Raw genomic sequence first — 26,245 nt, 5'->3', positions numbered from 1 at the left:
AATCTGTACATGCAAACATAGTTATTTTGCTATCGAGCTTATTTAGAAAAATTACAGCAATAGCTTCCTCAGTAGGCATGCCACATCTGTGACGTTTGACCAGATTTACACTACCAGACAAGGATTCTCTGCTGTGCGGTAGGCATCAGAAACAATCAGAAAATTGTTAGCTTCCAGGGTATAACTGGCTGAGTGAGGTCCCTGCATGCAATCCTATAAACAGGCCATAACCAACTTGCCCCTATTCCACCAAAGGGCACATCTTGCTGGCCAGTTTGCAGCATCATATGCAGGGACCTCTTCCAGTTCTCCACCTTCCAGAGGCTAGCTGTCATGGAGGAAGCTTCCAGAACAATTGGCCAATTGCATCTTCGTTTCTCGGTCCTGTGACCAGAGCATTTAGTGTCTTCAGCAATCCAGTCTTAACTATCGTGTTCTGGTGCTAAGCAACAGAAATTATCCATACTGCCTTTGAGACATCAGAGTCCTCCCTAAACAAAATTCATGGGAAATCATCTCACCCCCTGCACTAGGGTTTTTAGTTCACAGCCTATGGCTTCTGGGAGCAGCTATATTCACTCAAACACTGGGTTAACTACATCCAAGTATTTAGATTTGATTTGATTTTTCAATTGGCATTATTTACTGAACAATGATGGTGACAGCTGAAACAAGGCCTTGTAAATCTACCTTCAGATAGCCTACAGTCTTGATGCCACACTATGGTAGTAGATTAAAAACAATCCTCAGATAACTCATGGTCTGGGTGACTGCCACACTATGGAAGTAGAGTAAGGGCTAGAACAGAATGATGGGTTAACAAATATCTGTTTGTTTGTTTGTTTGTTTGTTTGTTTTTAAAAGATATCTCTAGAGAAAGCAGGATGATATACCCCAAATGATTGCATAATGTGATCTCACTTACAAATATGTCAAAATTATGTCTTCAACATAATTCTTTTTAAAATTTTTATTGTTAGAGAAGTTCCCTATGAATATAATGAGTTTCGATCAAATCATCCCTTCTGCACTCCCTGCATACCACAGTCCTTTATAAAGTTTTTCATGCATGGTAATTTTAGTTGACTCTTTACCTACCCTCTCAGGTCTTAAACCTTTCCTCTTCCAGTATCTCCCTTCTACCTTCATATATGATGTGATCCACCAGACACCAAACCCCATATTTAAAGCCTATCTTCCCCCTGTTATAGATCAAATGATGGATGGATGGTGATAATGTGTTACATTTATATACTTGGATTTTATTTAGCCAATAAAACAATGAAAAGAAAACATGGGTTTCATTGGTAAAACAACGTAACTGGAAAATAATAAATTGAGGTAACCCAGACTGTATGTTCTGAATATGTGTATAGTATTCTATTTTTAAGATATGTTGGCTCATGTAGGAATTAGATTGTGTAGAGCCCAGGATGCTTTTGAAGCTCTGTTCATTGGACTTACTGGCCTCTGCAGTAGCTGGGTAGAATCTCCAGATCCCTGCAGAATTCTGTCAGAGTGCATTTTGCAGAAGTGTTGGCACCAGTATGAGTGGACGGAAACTTGAATATCACATACAGGACAAGTCCAATAGTGGATAATGGGGTAAAATTTAACAATGTAATTTTCAGGCTGATGAACACTAACTCGTATGGAACCCATAGCTAGCAAAAATGGCTTGACTGTGTGCTTAATTAACCAGCTAAAGGCTACTTGCATGGTCTCCATGTCCTTCCAGGTATAAACCTTATGTGGTTTATTTTGCTACATTTTTGGTAAGTGATAACTAAAGAAGAAAGAGGTAAATAACATGGAGGTCTCTTAGTGTATTCCTGTGCTTGGAGCCATTTAACTGCTTAGACATTTAACCATTTAACCCTTTAACCATTTAGAATTAATGTATTCTTTTTAAATTCTCTTCGTTGCGTGTCCAGTTATTATCCTTTTTTGCCCTTTAAATTTTTTCAATTTCTCTTGTTTCTCAATGTTGCTGCTTTTTAGATATTTTAGACAAGAATTACTTTGTGACACAATTTAAAACTGTTCAAATGTACAAAAAAATGTAAGAACTTTTTAATGAGCACATTTAGAGATGACACCCACATTTTACCCAACTTTAACTACATTGGATAATGCCATTTGTCTAGAGATTTATTTGATGCAGCACAGAATTTCATTCTTCTGGTTTTGATTTGAATATAATGATGCTCTATCCAATTAATCCTCAACTAATTTGTGTTTTTAATACCTCAAGCATTTATCTTTAAATGAGACTATAGCTAGTCTGATTTTGTAAGTTCATACTGGTAATATTTACCTTCTAAATACAAAAAAATAGACCATTTACATGTAATGTAATTATCTAACTAACTGGACATAGGTGTTCTCATTTCAATTTCTCTATGGGTACCATTTGAGTTGTGTGCTTCTTTTCCATTATTTCTTATTTCCATTAAGCTTTTAAAATACTACTTCATTTTAATTTGTTCAGTACTTTTTAATGATATCTCTTAGCCTCATTTTAGGGAACACAGTAGATACTCCATCATACTCAAGGTCTGATAAAGCTGACTTTCTGGCTAATGCTTTCAGTCTTCTAAAAGTTAGCAATGTTACAGTATCTTGCATAAAAACAAGAATTCATAAAACTGTGCATAGTTAAACTCAATTTCCTCCAGCCTATTTTTGTAAGATATCATAAACTGTTGTAAGTCCCTTGCATCTTTTATAATACAGTATAAAATATTTGATTCTAATATTTATATGTCTTAGAAGTAAAAATTTTATATTTACCTAACTACCCCTGCTTTTGTTTGTTATTACAAATCTTGGATTTTTATCTATTATCTTCTACCTGAATAACTCCCAGAAAAATTTCCTGCAGATTATCTCTTCTGACAAAAAAAATAATAATAAATAAGTTTCACATATAAGTGTATACCCGTTTTTGACATATTTTTTTCTTGTGAAGGATATCTTCCTAGAAGTCCAGGTTGCTGGAAAGTTCTCTTTACTAGTGTTCCAGGATTACCATTCATGATTTCTTCTGTATCCCAGTGTGATAGGATGTTAGTCTTTATCTATATAAATATTATGATATCCAATTTGGAGTTTTATTGTTATTTATTCAATATTTTCTCTTTTGCATTTGTCCATTTTGTATTTGGGTAAAATGTTTTAGTCTCTGGAGTTATTAGTTGCCTATAAATTTAGATAGCGTTTGGGAACTCATTACTTGAATGTTTTTCTCCTTTGTTTTCTCTATCTTTCCTTTCTGAAATTAGCTCTATTAGCTATTTTGATATTATTTTCCAGGTCCTGAGTTCCTAGTTCCTGATTGCTTTGAATTTTCTTCTTGTCTTTCATTTGTTATGCGTTCCATCTCTTCTCACGACATTTTTATACAACATTTCAGTCTTCGTTGACCATATTCAATAAAAATTTAAAACTTTAGATACTCTGTCTTAGACTTTTCAGACCTCCCTAGGATCTTAAGTCCTTGTATTTTTCTACTTTTTAGACAACTATACATATGCTTTTAATAACAATATATATTGAAAAGATCTGATAAACTTAAAAGTCTGACTCACCCTGGGACCCATTTTCATTAACAGCCTTCTTTTACTGCTACCATGCCTTCCCGGTCACTTGAAAATTAAGTCGGTTTAGACTATATCCAGAAAGGTTTGAATGTACAGCTCTAGAGATTCTAGACTCTGCTGTAATTTTCCAGAGTACTAAATGTCCAAAAGACAGTTAACTCATTGTAACTTGAACCTTAAGTCTGATAGTAGATAGGGGATAAAGTGTTCTTTCACCCTTGGCTGTATTTCTTTGAATCTTTCCCTTGCCTGTGTAGGGAGTCTCCTTGAGGGAGACTTATATCCAGAATCTGAGATGATTTATATTTGTTCTAGAATTTTTTCCTTCCTGAACTTTCCAGCTATTGTGACTTTTACTAACTGGGCCCTTGGGTCTTTCAAGTGAGTAAAACCGAATATGTCCTTCCACGTCAGTCAGGTGACTTACCCTAGTCTTGTTAAAGGCTAGAGTTTGCCCTACAGTTCACAAAGCCACAGTCTGTGACTCCTTTCTTCCTAAAGTTCATTGCTCTCTAGTTTATAGTTTTTCCTAAGGAAGTCTTGCTTGGAAAATAGGTATTTTCCTATGGGATGAAATAGAACTGAGTTAAAATTACCTTTTATCCACTCTGGCTAGTACATATTTAATTCTAATAATAACTGAGGATTATTGTCTTGATATAAAGAGACTGTCATTTTAGTTTGAATTATTAGCCTTTTCACTGACTAGCTGATAAACTATCTAGTTTATCATTTATATTCAAGAAAAAGTAATAATAGTAACTATTGACCATCAAAAACCAGCATCATCTTAAGGTATCTTAAGGTATTAAATGAAAGACCTTGGCACAGCTCTCATTACAGTAGCTGGTACCTAATATTTGTTTATAGTTTAACTGTTACTATCATCGACTAATGTTCTCTTCTTCTGTCAAAAAATAGAGATTTTATAACCTGTACAGCAGGCACTCAGGCTACTGAAATTCACAGATATTTCAATAACAAACTTCAAATAAAATCTTGCATATCACTCTACGCTTTTACCCTTTGAAGGACTGAGGAAGACAGACAAACATACAAATATGCTTGGAGACACTTGCCTGAGAGAAATGACAAGAATTTGTCTGGCTAAGATGCTGTGGAGTTCTGGGCCTCTGACCACTCATTTTATGTGCCTGACTAAGTACAGATGCTGTGTAGTTGACTAGACAGAAAATGTGGCTGAGGATCAGATCCATATTTACTGACGAGAGAGCCATGCAGTCTTTGATCAGCAGAACAGATTTATTTTCTAGCATCTGGCCACATGATTTTCTGTCATCCATCTTAACTTCCCCAAAGTCAATGTTATCACTACCGTTGAACTACTAAAGTTTATTTTAAAAATGATTTTATAGTTTTGAATATTGCTTTGGAAAGTCAAAAATAAAATAAAAATAAATTCACTAAATGAATGCCCACTTTCTCTTCATTTTGGGTTACCTCTTGCAGAACACTTGCTGGGGTTGGTGGTGTGCAGTATTTTTGCAGACAAGTTAATAGGAAAAAAAAAAAACCTGACTGGAGAGCAGAAAGTGAGTCTGTCTGCATTTTTCATCTTCTGCAGCTGCCTCTAGCTGCCGATCCTGAGCTTTTAAAATTTAGGGGTATTATGGAAATGGTAAAACTTGTGAAGGGATGCCTCGGGGAAAGAAGTTATAAACTTCACAAGACTCATGAATCATAGGCAGAATTTATTCAGAGTAGAAGCCTGCGTGGTTTTCAGACATCACACCAACAGGCTGTCGGTCTTTGCTGAGGCACTCGGCCTGAAACCCACAAACTCTGGAAAGGCAGAGGCACTGTTTCCTTGCGGGCTATTCATCTAATGTATATTTTGTCCCCAAGGAGAGCATCAAATGAGAGCTTTTCAGATGGTGGTAAGGATTTTAACATATGGCAATATAATAAATATGAATTAATAATATGAATAATACTGTATTCCAAAGAACATATTTACAGTAAGGCATTAAAAGTGATTTAACAGAAAGTATCAAGATGTATCATAAAGCAATTCTTAGAAAAATATTGCAATTCTATGAAGACCTCTAGCTCTAATATTTATTTAGTCCTATAGGCTGGAAGCTTCCTACTCTGCCAGCAACACTGGGAAATGCTACTACACCATAGCATCTTTGTCCCCTTCTGCATATAACGATTGATGAGCCAAACCTTCCTCTACTTACAATTGAATATTTATACCCAATATTTATTATTACTTTCCTCTCAAATAACTAGCTACACTTTACTTGAACTAAATTAAAAAGCAGGATGTAAATCATCTGTATATTGTGGTTGCAATTATGTAAAAATTTGACAGCATATGAAAAAGGGCTAAAAGGAAGTATACAGAGATTATTTTAATTACGGAAGTGTGGTAGAAATTACAAGAGTTTACAAACACACACGCCATTTAAACTTTATGTAAGATCATGCTATTAGTTTGATAATAGTGTTTTCTTTTTGTAAAAAAAATAGTTTCCCCACTGGCAAATGAGTCTGTCGACTTGGAAACAAATTAGATGATATTTAAATAAATCATTTCTCTACCTTTCAGAACCTCACATGCAGGCTTCCATGTTAGTTTCTCTTACAGGGAAGTTGTTGCAACATTCATCTAACTAGACCTCACATGGATATGGGCAACAGGGCAGGGCAAACCATGTGACTTCTTTTCAGCAATCCAGTATCCCTAGATCATCATAAAATGCCCCCTTATTCTACTCCCGATGTTCGGTCCAGTGTCTTCTCTTTTGCTATCAAATTTCACACCGAATAAATCTTGAATACTTATGTGACCAAAACAGTAAACAATACCTTCTTCCTCCATGTTCCCACCGTGGATGATTTGTTCAAGAGTCTTTTTTGTTTTTCTTTCCCAATAGCGTCAAGTCTCCAAGATTAGTGACACTTGGTCATTTCCCAGCACTGATCTTTACAGAGCGACATCTCTGGACATAACCACTTGCTTCTTCACAAGCTGTTCCATGCAACTCCTGCCGTCACATTAAATCGGCTTCTCAATGCTTTGAGTGAGACTCAGTTCTTTTTGTTTTTCTTTTCTCGGTTATTTTATTTATTTACGTTTCAAATGTTACCCCTCTTCCATGTTTCTCCCCCAAACACCCCTCCATCCATCCACCCTGCCCCTTGCTTCTATGAGGGTGCTGTCCCACCCACCCACCTACTCCTACCTCACTGCCCTAGCATTCCCCTACATTGGGACATCAGGCCTCCACAGGACCAAGGGCCTCCCCTGCCATTGATGCCAGATAAGACCATCCTCTGCTACATATGTATATGGAGCCATGGATCCCTCCATGTGTACTCTTTGGCTGGTGGTTTAGTCCTTGGGAGCTCTAAGAGGTTGGGTTGGTTAGTATTGTTGTTCTTCATATGGGGTTGTAAATCCCTTCAGCTCCTTCAGTCCTTCCTCTAACTCCTCCATTGATGTCCCTGTGCTCAAAGACTCTCAGTTCTTGTGATCCTCACTCTTCCCAAAATTTTAGTCTTCCTGTTCTCTAAAATGTGTCAACATTTTGCTCACTCCGTCAAAGTCTTGTCTGCTTGGACAGAGCTTCCAATGATCATTACATGGTTACACACATGTGTGTGTATGCATCAACATGTAAGCACATATATCATTATGATACATAGATTTTATTGGGGGAGTTATTCTAATATAGGCTCTGTACAGGAGTACAAGTAGAGATCACATCAGTATATCCTTACTGAATCTGTAGATGCTGTCATTTTTCTGTTTTAGTTTTTTTTAAAAAAAAAAAAAAAAGCTGTGAGCTCAGAGAGATCAGCCCATTTTCCTGATTCGTTGCTGTCTGCGTAGTGAAAATGAACACCAATGGAATGTATGCCAGTCAGAGGCTACATTTATGACTCTCTGTGTTCTGCCTGACCTCACTCTGCTCACTCTCAGGTCTGACCTTGCCTTTCTGGTAAACTCTTTTCCCATTACCATGTTCCACTCAAATATACATCAGTCCTGCAGAAACTACACAGTAAGCTTTTGTCTTCTTGTATTATGCTATGTATGTTATGTTTTATGTATATTATGTTATTATGTATGCTATGCATGTCATATTATGTTGTTATGTATGCTATGTTGTTTTGTTATGTTTTGTGGTTAAATATTATGTTTGTTATATCATACTGTTATGTTATGCCCTCTGATACACTACAACATTTGAGAAGGCATAGGCTCTTCCCCTGCAATTGTTATTGATGTGTTCAATGTTACTATCTCTACCATTCATATTCAAAACCTCTGGCTTTTTCTTCTCCTCTGTCCCACTGGTCAAGATTCATTTATATATGTTTTCAAAGCCTCTGCTAGTTTGCAAGAAGTACCCAGAAAACATGTGTACAGATATCACACAGCATCAAAGCTAAGGCACAAAGGATCCAATACAGAGAATGAAGACAATAACCATAAAATAAGAGGGAAATGTTTTCCCAATCCAATAAATTAACATAGGTGTAAGAAATAAAATCATCAACAGGAAGACCAAAGAACCTTGCAATCATATGCTAAAAGCCATATCAAAAATAAAATTACTGAGTTCAGACCCCTGCACAGCAAATGAATCAACCAATTAAGATACAGATAAATAAAGTAGGCTGGTCAAATGTGCAGAAGCATATCAGAAAAAAACCAATCAGGAACCATTAGACAAGTCAAAGTCAGGAAGAAAACAAAACATACAATCCGTAGTGAGAAAACAGCCACTACTCAGTCATTATAAACTGACCGTGATGAACACCTCAGGCGTGAGAACAAGCTTCATGCCATGTGCCTGGATTCAAACTTCAGCTGCAGTTGGAACCACCTGTATACTTACTTAACTTCTGGGTACCTCATTTTTGTCCCCTAGTAAACTTTGGCTAGTAGTTGGACTTATTTTATGAAGGGCTTTACAAGCCAAAGAAATTAGTATTCATGAAGTACGCAGACTAATGCCATATAGAAATATTATGAGCCATAAATAAATGCTTATAATTATTGAATAAGCATGTGATTTCTTCCTGGCTAATCAGCTTCAGTGTCTACCTTTTTTGCTGTGTATAAGTTATTAGTTCATTGGTTTGCACGTTAACATTTTATTCTTCAAAAGTCGTCTATCTTTCAATGTTATAGCCAGTCCTCTTCTGCCTCATCTTACGTGCTACTAAACCAAGCCAGTGAGATTAGTCATCTCATTTCTCTGTGGTTCTTCAATCCTTCAGACTAAAATAACACCCAGTTGACAGTGTGTACATATTCTTTAAGTCATCATTCAAGTGTTACCTGTGCCTACACCACTCCATGATCACTGTCAGTCACGTCTAGGGTTCTCTCATAATCATACTGATTTCTGTTGATCCAATGGACAAAGTGTGAGGAATGCCACATTGCAAGTAAATCCTGATTTCTCTGGGGTATTTAAGATTGGTGCATGGATTATTAGGTCCAACATGTGGCTTAATCCACTGTAAATTCACTTTGCCAGATACATAATTATTAAATATTAAATGCTCAGGAATGAAATTTGACTAGAGGAAGAAAGCAAATTTATCTCAAAGAAGTTTCTAAACACCAAAAAACACAGCTGAAATTGAATAAGCTAAGAGTTACCTGTTGCTTACCATTTTTTTCTTGTAGCATGTCTTTTTTTAAATCATAGGAATCCCATCATTCTGTCAAATCACAACATGGTAAAGGAGGTTAAATTTGGAAAATATTGTCTGACTCCTGCTTTACCAACAGTGATCCCTCAGCCTTGTGTGTAGAATGAGCCTGTTGTGTGTGTGTAAAATAAGACACTGGCATGTAAGCTTTAAGTCAAATTCTTCGTAAGACCCTTGAAATATGGTAAGCCCGTAGGACAAATGCAGAAGATGAATACTAATTATAATTGTAATTACAACAGCACTTCCCTATTGTACCTCTGTTTTCTTTAACTGGGGTTACTAAGCTTCAAGGTTACTACAAGTATGATGTGTGCTTTCTATATTAATTGTGAGGTGTCACTTCAGAGTCTCTATTTCTAAGACATATCCATGAAAGTTCATCACAGTTTAAAGTTACTCTTTGCAATTCCTAATACTCTAGAAATCCACATGTTCAAAACCAGTCTCATTTTTGTTAATAGTCTTCTTTTTTAAAAATATCCTATAGGAAAATTTACAAGAAGATGAGTATTTAATAACATGTTAAGCTTCCAAAATAATATGTAATTGTGCTGTTTTACTATTGGTGTAGGATATTTAAGTGGTTTATGAAAAGAATTAAGAAAAGAGATGCTTCTGAAGTGATTTTGCATCCTCCTTTCTTACTATCCCTTTGTCTCTCTGATCCCTATTTGTGTGTCTGTCTCTGTATCTCTCTGTATCTGTGTCTCTGTCTCTGTCTGTCTCTCTGTGTGTGTGTGTGTGTGTGTGAGAGTGTGTATGTGTGCGAGTGTGTGTGTGTGTGTGTTTGTGTGTGCATTTCTTTCTCCTTAGTTTTCTCTAGCCTGGTTCAGTAGCAGTGATGACGTGTTTGAATTCCCAAGACTTTGTTTGAGGCCTCTTTTCTTACAGTTAGAAATTTACAAAGTACTAAGTTCAACCTAGTGGATCTTATACTTTGCCCTAAGGAACAATCAACTACTCATTTCACAGTGACATTCTCATTGAGAAGTTTCATATTCGTGTACTAGCCTCACACAGTTCCTTTGGCTTGCTCACATTTGTTTAGGTTTGTACAAGCAGGGGATACAAGAGCAATAGTTAGGGCCTGGGTCAAAGGTTAACTGTTACACATGTTTCCTCTTCTGTTAATCCAGAAGGAAGCATCTTGCTTGTAAAAGAGTGATGAAACCAACTACTTCAAATAGTTGTAATATCCAGAAGTTAAAACAAAATGTACACATATTTACTCCTGACCATTTGTGTAGAGGGGACCTTAAACCTGCTGAACTCTTCAGTTCTGTACCACACTCCAAAGCACAGGCTAAAATAAGCATCAGTGACCCGAGGAAAATATTTCTAGAGAAAATAGATCACCTTTAACAATTTTGTTTCTTCAGAAAAACAAGTTTTGAGCTATAAACATCTAATTTATAAGTGTGTGTCAGAAACATTAATAAAACTTCAGATGCCGCAGTACAGAGGAGTCTAACCCACAAGAGGCAAATAATATAGACAATAATAAAATCCTTAACTTTCTTATTATTTTGCTTAATTTTTAAAATATTTTCAGTGTTTGAAATGGCTGTGGGAATTACATTGGTTACTAGAGTAAAAAGATTAATTTTTCACTTACGTTTCCCTAAAGGAAACAGGAGATCTGATCTCAGTAAACATTTACTAATGGGCCTTTGGACTCCAGAGTGTGAAGATACATTAAATTACTAGGACCTTATTCTTGATCAGCAAGAAAAAAACGTTCCCTGTTGATTTTTTTCACACCCAGAAGACCAATGAGTCTTTTTTTGTTTCTGGTAACACAAGTTACCTTTTCCAAATGATTTTTCCCAAATATTTTGACTATATATAAATATGGCATTTATATATTTTTGAACTTAACTAGACAAGGTGAGTTATCATACTGATCAAATGAAGGATAAAAGATATACCTTAGCAAAAAAAAAATACTATAACAGTACATAGAACTCATTCTATGTGGCAGTTTTGCTTGCTGAAGGTTTTGGTTGGGTTTTTGTTTTGTTTTGTTCTGTTCTGTTTTGTTTTGTCTTTTTTTGGTTTTTGGTTTCATTGTTTTCGTTTTTGTTTTCTGAAGACTGAATCCAGAAGACCTTTGCATAGATTAGGAAAGCACTCACATATACAGTTCCATCCTATGGCAGTTTTAAGGAAAAAGGGCTCCACAAGTTCATATGTTTGAATGCATGGTCCCCAGTTGGTGGAACTGGTTGGGAAGGATTAGAAGGTGTGGCCTTATTGGAAGAGGCATGTCACTGGGTACAGACTTGGAGATTTCAAAAGACGTATGATGTTCCCAGAATGTTCACAGCCTCCTTCTTGAGAAATAGAGATATGAGCTCTCATCTTTTCCCAACGTCATGCCTTTGCTCTCCCATAAGTAATTCTAACCCTCTAGAACTGTGAGCCTAATTCAACACTCTTTTTATAAGTTACCTTGGTCATAGTGTTTTCCCACAACAATAGAAAAGTAATTAGACACACCTAAACCCTTTTATTTTTATTTTGAGACAAAGTCTCAGTATTGCCCAAGCTGACCTTGAACTCAAGCATCTTGCCTCGGCCTCTGAGTAGTTGGGTTAACAGATATGGACCATTATACAGAGCTTCCATTCTTTTTTGTTTGTTTGGTTGGCTTTTTGTTTGTTTTTGTTTGTTTGTTTTATTGGGTATTTTATTTACATTCCAGATGTGATCACGTTTCCCCATCCCCCCCAACCCAGGAACCCCCTATCCCATCCATCCTCCTCCTGCTTCTATGAGGATGTGCCCCCACCCACCCTCCCACTTTTACCTCCCCACCCTCAAATTCCCCCACACTGGGGTGTGGAGAGCCGCATAGTGCCGCGCCCTTAAGATGGTGCCAGTCTCTGCCTTCCACCACCTGTTGGCGAGTGCTCTTAGGAGTAAACAAGTCCTTGCCACCTGCTGGTGAGGACTCTTAGGAGTAAACAACTCCTTATTTGGCTGTGGCTGGTCATCTGGCTTGTCTCCATGTGTGTGGACCTATCTGCTGTTGCCACGTGGCAGATGGGGGTAGGCTAGTCCTAGAGTACTTAAGCCTGGGAGACACTTCCCCCGGGGTCGTCAGTCAGAAGATTGTTCAAGGGTCCTGAATAAACTGGTTGGAGAAGAGCTCACGTTGTGTCTTCCTTGCTGGTCGAGGGTGGACGCGACACTGGGGCATCCAGCCTTCACTGGACCAAGGACTTCCTCTCCCTCCTATGCCAGACAATGCCATCCTCCCCTACATATAGAGCTGGAGCCATGGGTCCCTCCCTATGTGTTCCCAGGCTGGTGGTTTAGACCCTGGGAGCTCTGGTTGGTGTGTAATGTTGCACTCCTCATGGGGCCACAAACTCTTCCAGCTCCTTCAGTCTTCTCTCTCACTCCTCCATTGGGAACCCCATTATCTGTTCAATGGTGAGCTGTGAGCATCTGCTTCTGTATATTTCAGGCTCTGACAGACCTCTAATGAGACAGCTATATCAACCTCCTGTCAGCATGCACTTCCTGGCATACACATCAGCTCTATATTTGGTGACTTCACAGGGATAGACACCCAGGTGGAGCAGTCTCTGGATGGCCCCTCCTTCAGTTTTTGTCCCACACTTTGTCTCCATATTTGCTCCAATGAATGAGTATTTTGTTATTCCTTCTAAGAAGGGCCAAAGCACCCACACTTTGGAGTGTTCATGAGCTTCATGTGGTCAGTGAGTTGTATCTTGGATATTGCAAGTTTTGGGGCTAATATCCAATAATCAGTGAGTACATACCATGTGTCTTCTTTTGCAATTGGGTTAACTCACTCAGGATGATGTTTTCTAGTTCCATCCATTTGCCTAAAAATTTCTCAAATTCATTGTTTTTAATAGTGGGATAATATTCCATTGTGTAAATGTATTGCATTTTCTGTGTCCATTCCTCTGTTGAAGGACATCTGGGTTCTTTTTATTTTCTGGCTATTATAAATAAGGCTTCTATGAACATAGTGGAGCATATGTCCTTGTTATATGTTGGAACATCTTCTGGGTATATGCCCAGTAGTGGTATAGCTGGGTCCTCAGGTAATGCTATGTCCAATTTTCTGAGGAAGCAGCAGACTGATTTCCAGAGTGGTTGTACCAGCTTCCAATCCGACTAACAATGGAGGAGTGTTCCTTTTACTCCACATCCTTGCCAGCATCTACTATATACTGAGTTTTTGATCTTAGCCATTCTGACTGGTGTGAGGTGGAATCTCAAGGTTGTTTTGATTTGCATTTCCCTGATGACTAAGGATGCTGAACATTTCTTTAGGTGCTCCTTGGCCATTCAAATTTCCTCAGTTGGGAATTCTTTGTTTAGCTCTGTACTTTATTTTTAATAGGGTTATTTCGTTGTCTGGAGTCTAATTTTTTGCGTTCTTTGTATATATTGGATATTAGACCTCTATCAGATTTAGGATTGGTAAAGATCTTTTCCCAATCTGTTGGTTGCCGTTTTGTCCTATTGACAATGTCCTTTACCTTAAAGAAACTGCAATTTTATGAGGTCTCATTTGTCAGTTCTTGATCTTAGAGCATAAGCCATTGGTGTTTTGTTCAGGAACTTTTTCCCTGTTCCTAGGTATTCGAGGGACTTCTCCACCTTCTCTTCTATTAGTTTCAGTGTATCTGGTTTTATGTGAAGGTCCCATATCCACTTAGACTTGAGCTTTGTACAAGGAGATAAGAATGGATCGATTTGTATTCTTTTACATGCTGACCACCAGTTGAGCCAGCACCATTTGTTGAAAATGCTGTCCTTTTTCCACTGGAAGATTTTAGCTCCTTTGTCAAAGATCAAGTGACCATAGGTGGGTGGGTTCATTTCTGGGTCTTCAATTCTATTCTATTGATCTTGCTACCTGTCTCTGTACCAATACCATGCAGTTTTTATCACTATTGCTCTGTAGTACAGTTTGAAGCCAGGGATTCCCCCAGAGGTTCTTTTATTGTTGAGAATAGTTCTCACTATCCTGGGTTTTTTGTTATTCCAAATGAATTTGCAAATTGCTCTTTCTATCACTGTGAAGAATTGATTTGGAATTTTGATGAGGATTGCATTCAATCTGTAGATTGCTTTTGGCAAGATGGCCATTTTTCTATATTAATCCTGGATATCCATGAGCATGGTAGATCTTTCCATCTTCTGAGATCTTCTTCAATTTCTTTCTTCAGAGGCTTGAAGTTCTTGTCATACAGATCTTTCACTTGCTTGGTTAGATTCACACCAAGGTATTTTATATTATTTGTGACTATTGTGAAGGGTGTCATTTCCCTAATTCCTTTCTCAGCCTGTTTATCCTTAAAATAGAGGAAGGCTACTGATTTATTTGAGTTGATTTTATATCCAGCCACTTTGCTGAAGTTGTTTATAAGATTTAGGAGTTCTCTGGTGGAAGTTTTACGGTCACTTAAGTATACTGTCATATCATCTGGAAAAAGTGAAATTTTGACATCTTCCTTTCCTATTTGTATCCCTTTGAGTTCCTTTTGTTGTCTAATTGTTCTGGCTAGGACTTCCAGTACTATATTGAATAGGTAGGGATAGAGTAGGCGGCCTTGTCTAGTCCCTGATTTTAGTGAGACTGCTTCAAGTCTCTCCATTTAGTTTGATGTTGGCTACTGGCTTGCTGTATACTGATTTTACTATGTTTAGGTATGGGCCTTGAATTCCTGATTTTACCAAGACTTTTACCATTAAGGGATGTTGAATTTTGTCAGTGCTTTCTCAGCATCTAGTGAGATGATCATGTGGTTTTTTTCTTTGAGTTTGTTTATATAGTGGGTTACATTGATGGATTTCCAAATATTGAACCATCCCTGCATTCTTGGGATAAAGCCTACTTGATCATGATGGATGATTGCTTTAATGTGTTTTTTGTTTTGGTTTGCAAGAATTTTATTGAGTGTTTTTGCATCAATATTCATAAGGGAGATTGGTCTGATGTTTTCTTTTTTTATTCTGCCTTTGTGTGGTTTAAGTATGAGTGTAATTGTGGCTTCATTGAACGAAATGGGTAGTGTTCTTTCTGTCTCTATTTTGTGGAATAGTTTGAAGAGAATTGGTATTAGGTCTTCCTTGAAGGTCTGATAGAATTCTTCACTAAAACCATCTGGGCCTGGGCTTTTTTTTTGGTGGGGAGATTGTTAATGACTGCTGCTATTTCTTTAGGGGTTATGGAACTGTTAAGATGATTTATCTGCTCCTGATTTAACTTTGGTACACAGATTTTCCAATTTTGTTGAGTATAGGCTTTTGTCATAGGATCTGATAATTTTTTTAAATTTCCTCAGTTTCTGTTGTTATGTCTCACTCTTCTGTTCTTATTTTATTAATTTGGATACCATCTCTGTGCCCTCTGGTTAGTCTGGATAGGGGTTTATCTATCTTGTTGATTTTCTCAAAGAACCAGCTCCTGGTTGTGTTGATATTTTGTACAGTTCTTTCTGTTTCTACTTGGTTGATTTCAACCCTGAGTCTGATTATTTCCTGCCTTCTACTCCTCTTGGGTGTATTTGCTTCTTTTTGTTCTAGAGCTTTCAGGTGTGCTGTCAAGTTGTTAGTGTTTGCTCTCTCTAGTTTCTTTTTGTAGACACTTAAAGCTATGTGTTTTCCTCTTTGCACTGCTTTCATGGAGTCCCACAGGTTTTGGTTGATGTGTCCTCATTTTCATTAAATTCTAAAAAGTCTTTAATTTCTTTCTTTATTTCTTCCTTGACCAAGTCATCATTGAGTAGAGCATTGTTCAGTTTCCAAGTGTATGTGGGCTTTCCATTGTTTTTGCCATTATTAAAGACTAGCCTTAGTATGTGGTGACCAGATAGGATACAAGAAATTATTTCAATCTTTTTGTATCTGTTGAGGCCTGTTTTGTGACCAAATATATGGTCTATTTTGGAGAAAGTACCATGAAGTGCTGATAAAAAGGTTTATTCTTTTGTTTTAGGATGAAATGTTCTATAGATATCTGTTAAATCCATTTGGTTCATAACTTCTGTTAATTTCACTATGTCTCTGTTTAGTTTCTGTTTCCATGATTTGTCTATTGCTGAGAGTAGGATGTTGAAATCCCCCACTAATATTGTGTGAGGTGGAATGTGTGTTTTGAGCTTTAGTAAAGTTTCTTTTATGTATGTGAGTGCACTTGCATTTGGAGCATAGATGTTCAGAATTGAGAGTTTATCTTGGTAGATTTTTCCTTTGATAAGCATGAAGTGTCCTTCCTTATCTTTTTTGATTACTTTTGGTTGAAAGTCCATTTTATTTGATATTAGAATGGCTACTCCAGCTTGTTTCTTGAGACCATTTGCTTGGAAAATTGTTCTCCATCCTTTTACTCTGAGGTAGTATCTGTTTTTGTCACTGAGGTGCATTTCCTGTATGCAGCAAAATTCTGGGTCTTGTTTATGTATCCAGTCTGATAGTTTACGTCTTTTTATTGAGGAATTGCATCCATTGATATTAAGAGATAATAAGGAAAGATGATTGTTACTTTCTCTTATTTTTGTTATTAGAGGTGGAATTATGTTTATGTAGCTATCTTCTTTGGGGGTTGTTAAAAGATTACTTTCTTGCTTTTTCTAGGTTTTAGTTTCCCTCCTTGTATTAGAGTTTTCCATCAGCTATCCTTTGAAGTGCTGGATTTGTGGGGAGATATTATTTATATTTGGTTTTGTCATGGAGTATCTTGGTTTCTCTATCTACAGTGATTGAGAGTTTTGCTGGGTATAGGAGTCTGGGCTGGCATTTGTGTTCTCTTAGGGTCTGTAGGATATCACTCCAGGATCTTCTGGCTTCTATAGTCTCTGGTGAGAAGTCTGGTATAATTTTTATAGGTCTGCCTTTATATGTTACTTTACCTTTTTCCCTTACTGCTTTTAGTACTTTTTTTCTTTGTTTTGTGCATTTGTCGATTTGATTATTATGTTACTGGAGGAGTTTCTTTTCTGATCAAGTCTATTTGGAGTTCCATTGGCTTCTTGTATGTTCATGGACATCTCTTTCTTTAGGTTGGGAAGTTTTCCTCTATAATTTTGTTGAAGATATTTACTGGCCCTTTAAGTTGGGAATCTTCACTGTCATCTATACCTATTATCCTTAGGTTTGGTCTTCTTATTGGGTCCTGGATTTCCTGGATGTTTTGGGTTAGGAGCTTTTTGCATTTTGCATTTTCTTTGACAGTTGTGTCAATGTTTTCCATGGTATCTTCTGCATATGAGATTCTCTATCTCTTGTATTCTGTTGGTGATGCTTGTGTCTATGACTCCTGATCTCTTTCCTAGGTTTTCTATCAACAGAGTAGTCTCCCTTTGAGATTTCTTTATTGTTTCTACTTCCCTTTTTAGATCCTGGATAGTTTTGTTTAATTCCTTCACCTGTTTAGTTGTGTTTTCTTGCAATTCTTTAAGGGATTTTTGTGTTTCCTCTTTAAGCTTCTACCTGTTTACCTGTCTTCTCCTGTACTTCTTTAAGGGAGTTATTTACGTCCTTCTTAAAATCCTCTATCATCATCTATGAGAAGTGACTTTAATTCTGAATCCTACTTTTCTGGTGTGATGGGGTTCTGATGATGCCAAGCAACTCTGGTTTCTGTTGCTTATGTTCTTGTGCTTGCCTTTTGCCATCTGGTTAACTTTAGTGCTACCTGCACTCACTGTCTCGGACTGGATCCTGTCTTTCCAGTCATCTTGCTTGTGTCAGAACTCCTCAGAGTCCAGATGTCTCTGTGATCTGTGATCCTGAGCTCCTGGGTGGAAGAACTCCTGGAACTCAGGTTGCCTCCAGAATCCTGAAATCCTGCTGCTCTGAATGCAGTGGTTCCTCTAGGATGGCTCAGGATGTGCCCAGCTAAGTGTCTGCCCCAGCCAAAAGGACCAAGCAAGGTGGAAAGCACTTGTATTCTTAAATTTAATGAATTTAAACACCTGATCTTTGCCACATACTACACTGGACACTCAGAATTCCCTTGATCAATGCAGACACATTCTCTGTCCTTGTGATATTCACAAACTCATGAATTTATAAACATATAGTTGATAGCTGAAATACTTAGGTTCTGTGAATAGAGACCACTGGTCCTACTACCATAGAAAGTTACAGTTTGTCCCAAAGTCAGGATGTTGAACCTAAATATGGTGCCTGCCTGAATGTCTACTTCTGCTGTTGGGATCTGCAGTGTTTTCCAGATCCTCATATCTTTAATATGTGCCCCCAAGTTTCCAATATTCACCATGTTTTAAAAGCTGAGACCTAGTGGGTGTTCTAGTGTACAGGGCATAGAAGCTTTCCAATTTATTTTCCTGTCTGATGCTTCCTGACCGCTTTAAGATGAGAAGCTTTGCTCTCAGTGTGTACTTTGGTCAAAATGCAGCAGCCTACTACAGGGTCAAAAGCAACAGGTCGCCTGATCCTGGACTGACCCCCTCAAAACCTGTGAGTCTAAATAAACCTCCCTTATGTGAAGCTGATTTGAGACATTTATTACAGAAATGGACAGCTGATGACCAGAGAGAGAGCCACACAGCATGAATCCCAATGCCTTCATCAAAGCACAGAAGTAGAAACATTCCTAACGGTTGCTTTCTTCCTGGCTCAAAGCATTACAGGGATGCATTCAGACATTAGTAGTAAATGACAATGAAAATTTGACCACCAGAATTTCTGCCCAATAATGTGAAGCAGAAACATCCATAGTGGACTCAGTAACCCTTCACAGTAGTAAACATTTTCTTGGAATAAAACTTTAAAAACAGATGCAAGCGAGGAACTTTGTAAAGTAGCTGGGCAGTATGATAGACAGTTCTGATCTCTGTTAGGAGATGCTGACTGATCATCAGTAAGGTTTGGTCTATCTGGTGCTAAAGGTACAATAGATAGAACCATCATGGGACTGAGGTTTTGTTTTGTTTGTTCTTCTTAAAATATCAAAAAGAAAAACAGTACAGTCATAAAACCACTGGTACTGTAAGACTCTTGGGGAGCCTTAGTTTACCGGAGACCCCCTGAGTCAACCATGGGGAGACACGAATTGATGCAAAAAAGTAAGAGGAATTTTAATGATCCAATGCACTGTGGTTGTCCTGTACATGAAGGAGAGGTGGCAACCGTGGGCAGCCCATTTGGTCACTTTTTATACAGTTTAAGGGGTAGGCTAGAGAAACAGTGACTAGGCACAATATGATTGGCAGAACGGTGTGGCTTTTAAACTGATTGCTCTTTAGGGAATTAGGTGGCAAGCACTTCCCTTGTCTGTAGGTGGCAAGGGTCGATCTGTCCTGCAGAATGTGTCTGGGCCTTCCCCACCCAAAGGTGGATTCCGTTCCATGTGGTCTGAGGAAAGTTTATTACCCTCTCCCTTCCGGGGGAGCAAGTGTCCTCTGACTGAGGAATGTTAATTAGCCTCTCTAATCCAGCAAGTGTCCCATGATCTTTCCAAAGTTCTCATTTCTTAGCTAAGTAACCTCAACGTGAGGTTCATCTAGGCAGACTACAGGTTTATGGAATGAGAGATATCTTCAGAAGATGAGAATTGTTCTCATCTTGAACAAGCCCCTCCATGGATTTCTTCCAGATACGTTGGCATTCACTCCCTGCCTAAGCTTTTTCTCTCTCAAATCCACATAGTGTGTCAGGTCCTCTGAACTTGTCCTGTAATGTAGAGTCCTATTCACTATACTTAAAAAACAATCAGTTCACCCAGGGCAAAAATCATCACCGGAAACTCCCTACAGTGGGCAGAAGATGCTTGGATTTAACTTGTGTGGTTAAGAGCATCCCATGTACCATTGAAGGGAAGCAACCTCATATTCCTATGCTCTAAGTCCATGCCAGGTCTTATGTGGGAGAGCTGTTTTTCTTAATGAGGGATTGCACACCATTGCATAGTGCTACATTTGATGGAACTAATCCACAAGGTTTTAAACGGCCTATGATGACCATAATATAATGATTATCCCAATGGATGTGTCTACTATTGGCTAAACCTAAACATGGAATTGAATGAAAAATGCATAAAATGGTTCATTGTAAAGCAAGGCTAATATGGTGCTGTCTCATTATCAGAGATGTCAAATTTCATATATTAAAAAAAAACAATTTAAGGCAAATACAGAGCTTCTCAGAGGAGTGAGAACAGTTAGAACAGTTAGAACAGTTAGTTAGTGAGAACCTCCCAAATATTTAGTCGCTAGAAAGTGTTTATTGTTGTGGGGTTTTGTTGTTGTTGTTGTTGTTATTCATTTGGTTCTTTTTATTTTGTAATTAACAAATACAAAAGAGGACCTTGCATGTATGGGCAGCAAAAGGAACTAATCCAATATGCTTTACAGTCACAAAAATGAAGCAGTGCATTATAATTGCTGATTACACTGGGACATCTAGAAAGAACACTAAAGTTTACAAATTTTTGTCTTTATCATAAAGTAATGGGAACTCTTATTTTTATTGGATTAAAGGAATTATTTCATTGTTCATTTGAAAAGTTATGTAAAACTTTTCAGAATGTCACTTGGCAGGTCTGCCTTCTGAGTGCTGAGTATTAAGTTCACATTCTCCCTAGTAAGCCTATTTTTAGTTGGTCAGAAAATATCTAGCTGAACAGTGTTTCTTTAGTTTCTGCACCCACCACTCAAGGGTCCTTTATTTAATATGTATTAAGAATTTGTATTGCTTTTATGTCCCTGTGAATTTTCTCAAGCAATGGAGTTTAGATGTGCTGTTTGGATAAAGACATTTTGTAATCCCTCCAGAATAGTTCTGTTTAGAAAACATCCTACAGACATGATTTGCTGGAGGCTAGCTAACTCTACAGATGAAAAGTCTACATCAAGACAAAAAGGGAAAAAAATCATAGTTTCCTCAAATCAAAAGGAAAAAGGTGTTTTAATCTTTTTTTTTTTCACTGCGATTGAAAGTCCTGTTTAAAACTTTGTAGGAGACAAAACTCTGCCATGGCAAGGCTTGTAAGATAACTCCGTCTGTTTGTTCTACCTTCCATGTTCCATTTGCTCAGAGGTCCCAGGTGCACAGTGTGTGCTGAGAACATACAGAAAATCGTCCAGGTTAGACTGGTTGATTTATGCTAAGCCACTCGAGTGGTGATTGAACAAACCAAGGAATGGAATGATATAAAACAACCACATCTCCCAAATGGACATTTAGCAAACTACCCCTTGGTGAAAAATATCTCTTAACACCTGCCTCCAGAAGGCCTTCTCTTATATATTTAAATATAATTGCAGAACCAGCAAGAGATAGGCTGCCAAAAGTACAGGACACACTGAGAACGATCCCCAGAAGGAAAAGTTATGTTACTTTCTAAAGCTGATGTTGCTGCATCCCTAGACGTTTCAGCGAAATCAGAGAGATACCTCAGTGGTATCTCTCAAACTCGACTCCCCTAAATTGTGGAGAGGGATCACTTTCCTGGCCTGCATTTGGACAAGAAAAGAAGTCTAAGATGTCTCCTTTCTGTCTCTACATTACCATAGAGATCTCCATTTCATGGCATTCTGCTAACAAACACACCTCGATTTGCCTTTAGGACAGGCGTGGCTGGTTCTGTCTGAAGAGTGTCCATGTAATTACTGTGTAGAGCAGTATCCATATGGAAGCATCTGCTGTATCCAGAGGCAGATGCTTAGCTTTACCTTCGGTGTTCTGTACTTGGGTTAATTAAATAGGTGACATCAGGTCAAAATGAATGGATTCTGAAAGGATAATCTGAGAGTCCATTCACACATCTCTGCACCATAAGCAACTGAGACACAGTATGGAACCAGACCAAAATGTCAGAGTCACCTCACAGGAATGAAGCTGCTGATAGTGTTCTCTTTAGTACTGCTACGTTGAGGGACAGGGCAGAGAGAAGCACACATAGGCATTGGATGTGAAGTGTTTCCTCTGGCAGCCCCCATGGCTCTCCTACCTTTCCTAGTTTTCCTTGAAACTCCCATTATCAGAAATAGTCTTCTCTGTACTCTCTAATCAAGAAAAGATGTCAAATTATTTGTTCACCACAAAGACATTTCTGTTATTAAGCTGGCACAAACCAGTGCAGCCATGCTAATAGTAAATGCTGAAGATCAGGTTTGAAACAACATGTCCCCAAAGCCCGAGGGAGGTCTCCAGAGCCAGAGGTCTCCCAAAGCCTAAGGTTTCTGGCCCCATACAATTGAGTCAACCTGCTCACACTGTGGCTCTGCTTGAGTTCAGTGACTGATACTATTACTAATAGCTGGTGGCCTGGCTCTAAGGTTAGTGAATACCTTTAATGATATCTCTGAAAAAAAAAAAAAGGCAAGCTTTTCTTTTCTCTCCAGAAAATTGGAAGAGGAGAGAACTTTCCATTTTCCCATCTCTTGGCTTACAAATCAGTACAATCATGCAGATATTCAGTAGACATGGAAGCTAGGGAGATTTGACTGTCCATCCTCATGACCTAATTACATCCTAAGTGTCTGACTTTTATTATCATGATTTCAGGGGTTAGGTTTCAAGAGGTGAATTTTGAACAGTCATAAACATCCATGCCACAATTGAAATAAGGACAGTTGGGTCCTAGAGTAGCTGTCACTGGGAGAAGGTAGCAGGAGACATGAATGAAGTAAGAACAACAGGGAGATTAGTTGTAAGCAAATCTGCCCTGCTTTATTATTGGGCAGAGCTACCTAACTTCATGGGAAAAGGATAGTCCCATTTATTCTAAGCAGTTTCCCTTCCAGTTGTAGATAGAGCATAGCTTGTTCACTAAGCACTCTTCAATCCCAAAATAGTAAATATGGTCATATGTCATCAGCTAGCTGCCTGTGAGTTTATCAATTCATTAGATGTTGAGCACCATAAGATTCAAAGTCATCTATTTGTATTTGTATATATCCAGAGCCTTGCAGGCAAAGGTTGACATAAGCCATGCCTAAGACATTGTATCGGTCAGGGTTCAATAGATGAACAGAACTGAAGAGAGAAAAACGCATGAATTACTAAGTAAACTTTAAATTAGTAACAATAATTTAGTCACAATTGAGAAGGTAAGACCCTTATCTTATCCTTACAGCCTCAATAGTCAGAGTAGTCCCACAATAGCTATCTCTCACTGTGGTCAATAAGGAGTAGTTACTCAGTCCACACAGTGGGTGCCTCAGTAGTTCCAATATGGTATCAAAAACTAGAAGATCCCTGAAAAGCAACTGACCTCTTATCCATGATGAAGGCTTGGTTCTACTACAAGGAAAGGAAGGCATCATTAGCGGGGCTTCAGCCTCAGGGCTACTCAACTCAGCCAGGAGGCAGAGAACAGAAAGTCAGGTCCTCTTCCTCCCTCTCTCCCTCCCTTTCCTCCTTCCTCTCCCTCCCTCTCTCTTTATTCCCTTCTTCCCTTCCTCTCTTCATTTCTCCCCCTCCCTCCTTCCCTTTCTCTCCTTCATTTGTACCTCCCTTCCTCCCTTTCTCTTTCCCTTCCTTCCTTCCATCCTTCCTTCCCCATTACTTATGGGCTATTGCCTGAAGATGACACTCACAATCAGATGAACCTTCCTGCATGAATCAAGTCAATCAGATAAGCTCTTTACGTGAGGCCCCTATTCACTCTAACTTGAGGCAAATTGACATTAAAACCAACTCTAAATAGAGGTCTTAGTGGCCTGCAACCAAGGTAAAGTAAACCACTTTGAATAAATAGCATATGTATAACTTCTTAAGATTTCTTGGAAAGAGCTTTCATTACGTGTTTTTATACTATTATATAAATGTGTATATGCATGAATTTGCACAATTAGACCGAGGGACATTTAATGCTTTTTACAGATTTGGAATTAGGAGAAGACTTTGCTCACATTATTGCTGTGTGTTTAGAGAACCTGAGTTTCCCTGTCCTGTGCAGCAAAGCCTGTGTCACAGGGAGAGAGCCTGTCTGCAGAGCTTCAAGGTGTAGTTGAAGGAATTGAAAAGGAAATCCTAATGAGAACACTGCAGTCTACTTTAGCAGGGTACAACATGTCTCTTAAACTCATTTGGGAAAAAGGTACACATATTTAACTTGCTTCTATGAGGTTAAGTCTGAGTTCTTCCACCACCAGTAAACTTTTAGGTAAGACTGGGTCTAGTCTGTTTTCCATCACAGTGTCTGAGGCTGGGAATGTATCAGGAACAAAAGTTTGTTTAGCTCATACCTTTAGAGAGCAAAATTCAAACAATATGGCATTGACTCGGGGGAGGGGTCTTTGACTGAGTTGTATCACAACCAGTGGCTTCTGGGAAGAACCACATGCAGGAGGGAAAAGTCACAGGCAAAGCAAAAACCAATGAGGTGGGAGACGGCTCACATGTCTTCTTTCATAATAGCCCTCTCTAGATAACAAACCAGGGTCCCAGTAGAACTATCTCTAATCTCTACCCTTTAAGGGTCCAATCATCTCCTAAAACCACCAAGCTAAGAACCAGAAATAGTTTCTCCTCGAAGTGGCTGCACAAACAAGATCAGAACCATAGCAATATCAACAGATATGTTAATGCAGGATGGGAAAGTTTCCATTTTGTCCAGCTTGTAGACAAAGAACTAAAGACAAATAATGGGTGTGGGGAGAGGGAGAGTTAACCTCTTCAATGGATGTCCAATATAAAGTGACCATCCCTGCAACCATTTAAACAACAAAATAAAACTCAACAGGTTGCATTTACAAGTATATCTAAATGTAGCTAAATGTTTAAAATTACAAAAAATGTATGATATATTGTTACACATTATGTAACTATAATAATAAATGAAAAAGAGTCCATTTATTTGAGAGTAGAAGGAGTATGAGAAAGGATAGAGGGAGGGATCCTGGAAGGAACTGGAGGTAGGAAAGAGAATGGAGAAGCATTATAATTCTATTTTAATTAAAAATGGATAAAAATTAAAACATAAATAAATAAACAAGTAAATATTTAATACAATGTAACAGGAGCTTAAAGTACCTGATGTTTCAATTCTCTGAAATTTAATTGAAATAAAATCAATGAATCCAGGTTCTGCTTTCTTCATTAAGAAATAGGTCTAGCTCGAGTTGTTAGGGGATTCTGAATCAGGCTGTTTGCCCAAATCCACACACAGGACTCAGTTTTAAAGTTATCGTCACTGGGTATGCCAATGCCATTTAAGACAACTTCATTTTCAATTAAAAAGTATTTTTGAAAAGAAGGAAGCGTTGCCTGTAGGCTGGGCTTTTCTCTTTCAACTACTTAAACTACAGAATAGAAAAATAAGGACAAACTTGGTTAGCATCTAAGCAGAGCTGCTGATTAGTTCTTATCTCCTTCTGGGATTAGCTGTGGGACCTCTGGGGGCCATCCACCTGTTGCTTTGCATCCAGGTTTTATCTTGGCTGCACTGGGTCATGGCTACTTGTCTATTTTCTCAGTAGCACGTCATGCAGAAAACTATTCCAAAGCACTTTTCTGTCTTCTACCTGGGGCTTTCAATTCTCTGTCCTGAAAATTTTAGGAAATGTTCCTTTCAGCGCCCCTGTCTGGATTGGAGGTGGTCATTAGTGAACAGTAAGGAGGAAGGCTTTCTAGATCTGGCTGCATCCGGAGATGACAGGACTGCATTTAGAGTCCATCAATCGCGCCATAATAGGAAAAAATGAATAAGAAAAGTCTGTTAAAGGGCCGGTGAGGTGCTTCAGTGTGTAATGGTGCTTGCTACAAAGCCTAGCTACCTGATTTTCATCTCTAGGACCCACATGATAGAAAGGAGAGAATTGACGAGTACAAGATGCCTCCCACCATCTTGTACACACAAAATCCAACTGCTCTTTAAAACAAGTATCATGCCTTCCTCTAACTTTAGTGTATGTTCAGTAGCTACGGACGAGGAGCCCATGTAGTTAAGAATCAAAGTAGGGAAGGTATACCTGCGG

This window comes from Grammomys surdaster, unplaced genomic scaffold (genome assembly GCF_004785775.1).
Source record: "Grammomys surdaster isolate TR1022 unplaced genomic scaffold, NIH_TR_1.0 125600, whole genome shotgun sequence".
Lineage (NCBI taxonomy): Eukaryota > Metazoa > Chordata > Mammalia > Rodentia > Muridae > Grammomys > Grammomys surdaster.
Note: the sequence above shows the minus strand (reverse complement) of the source record.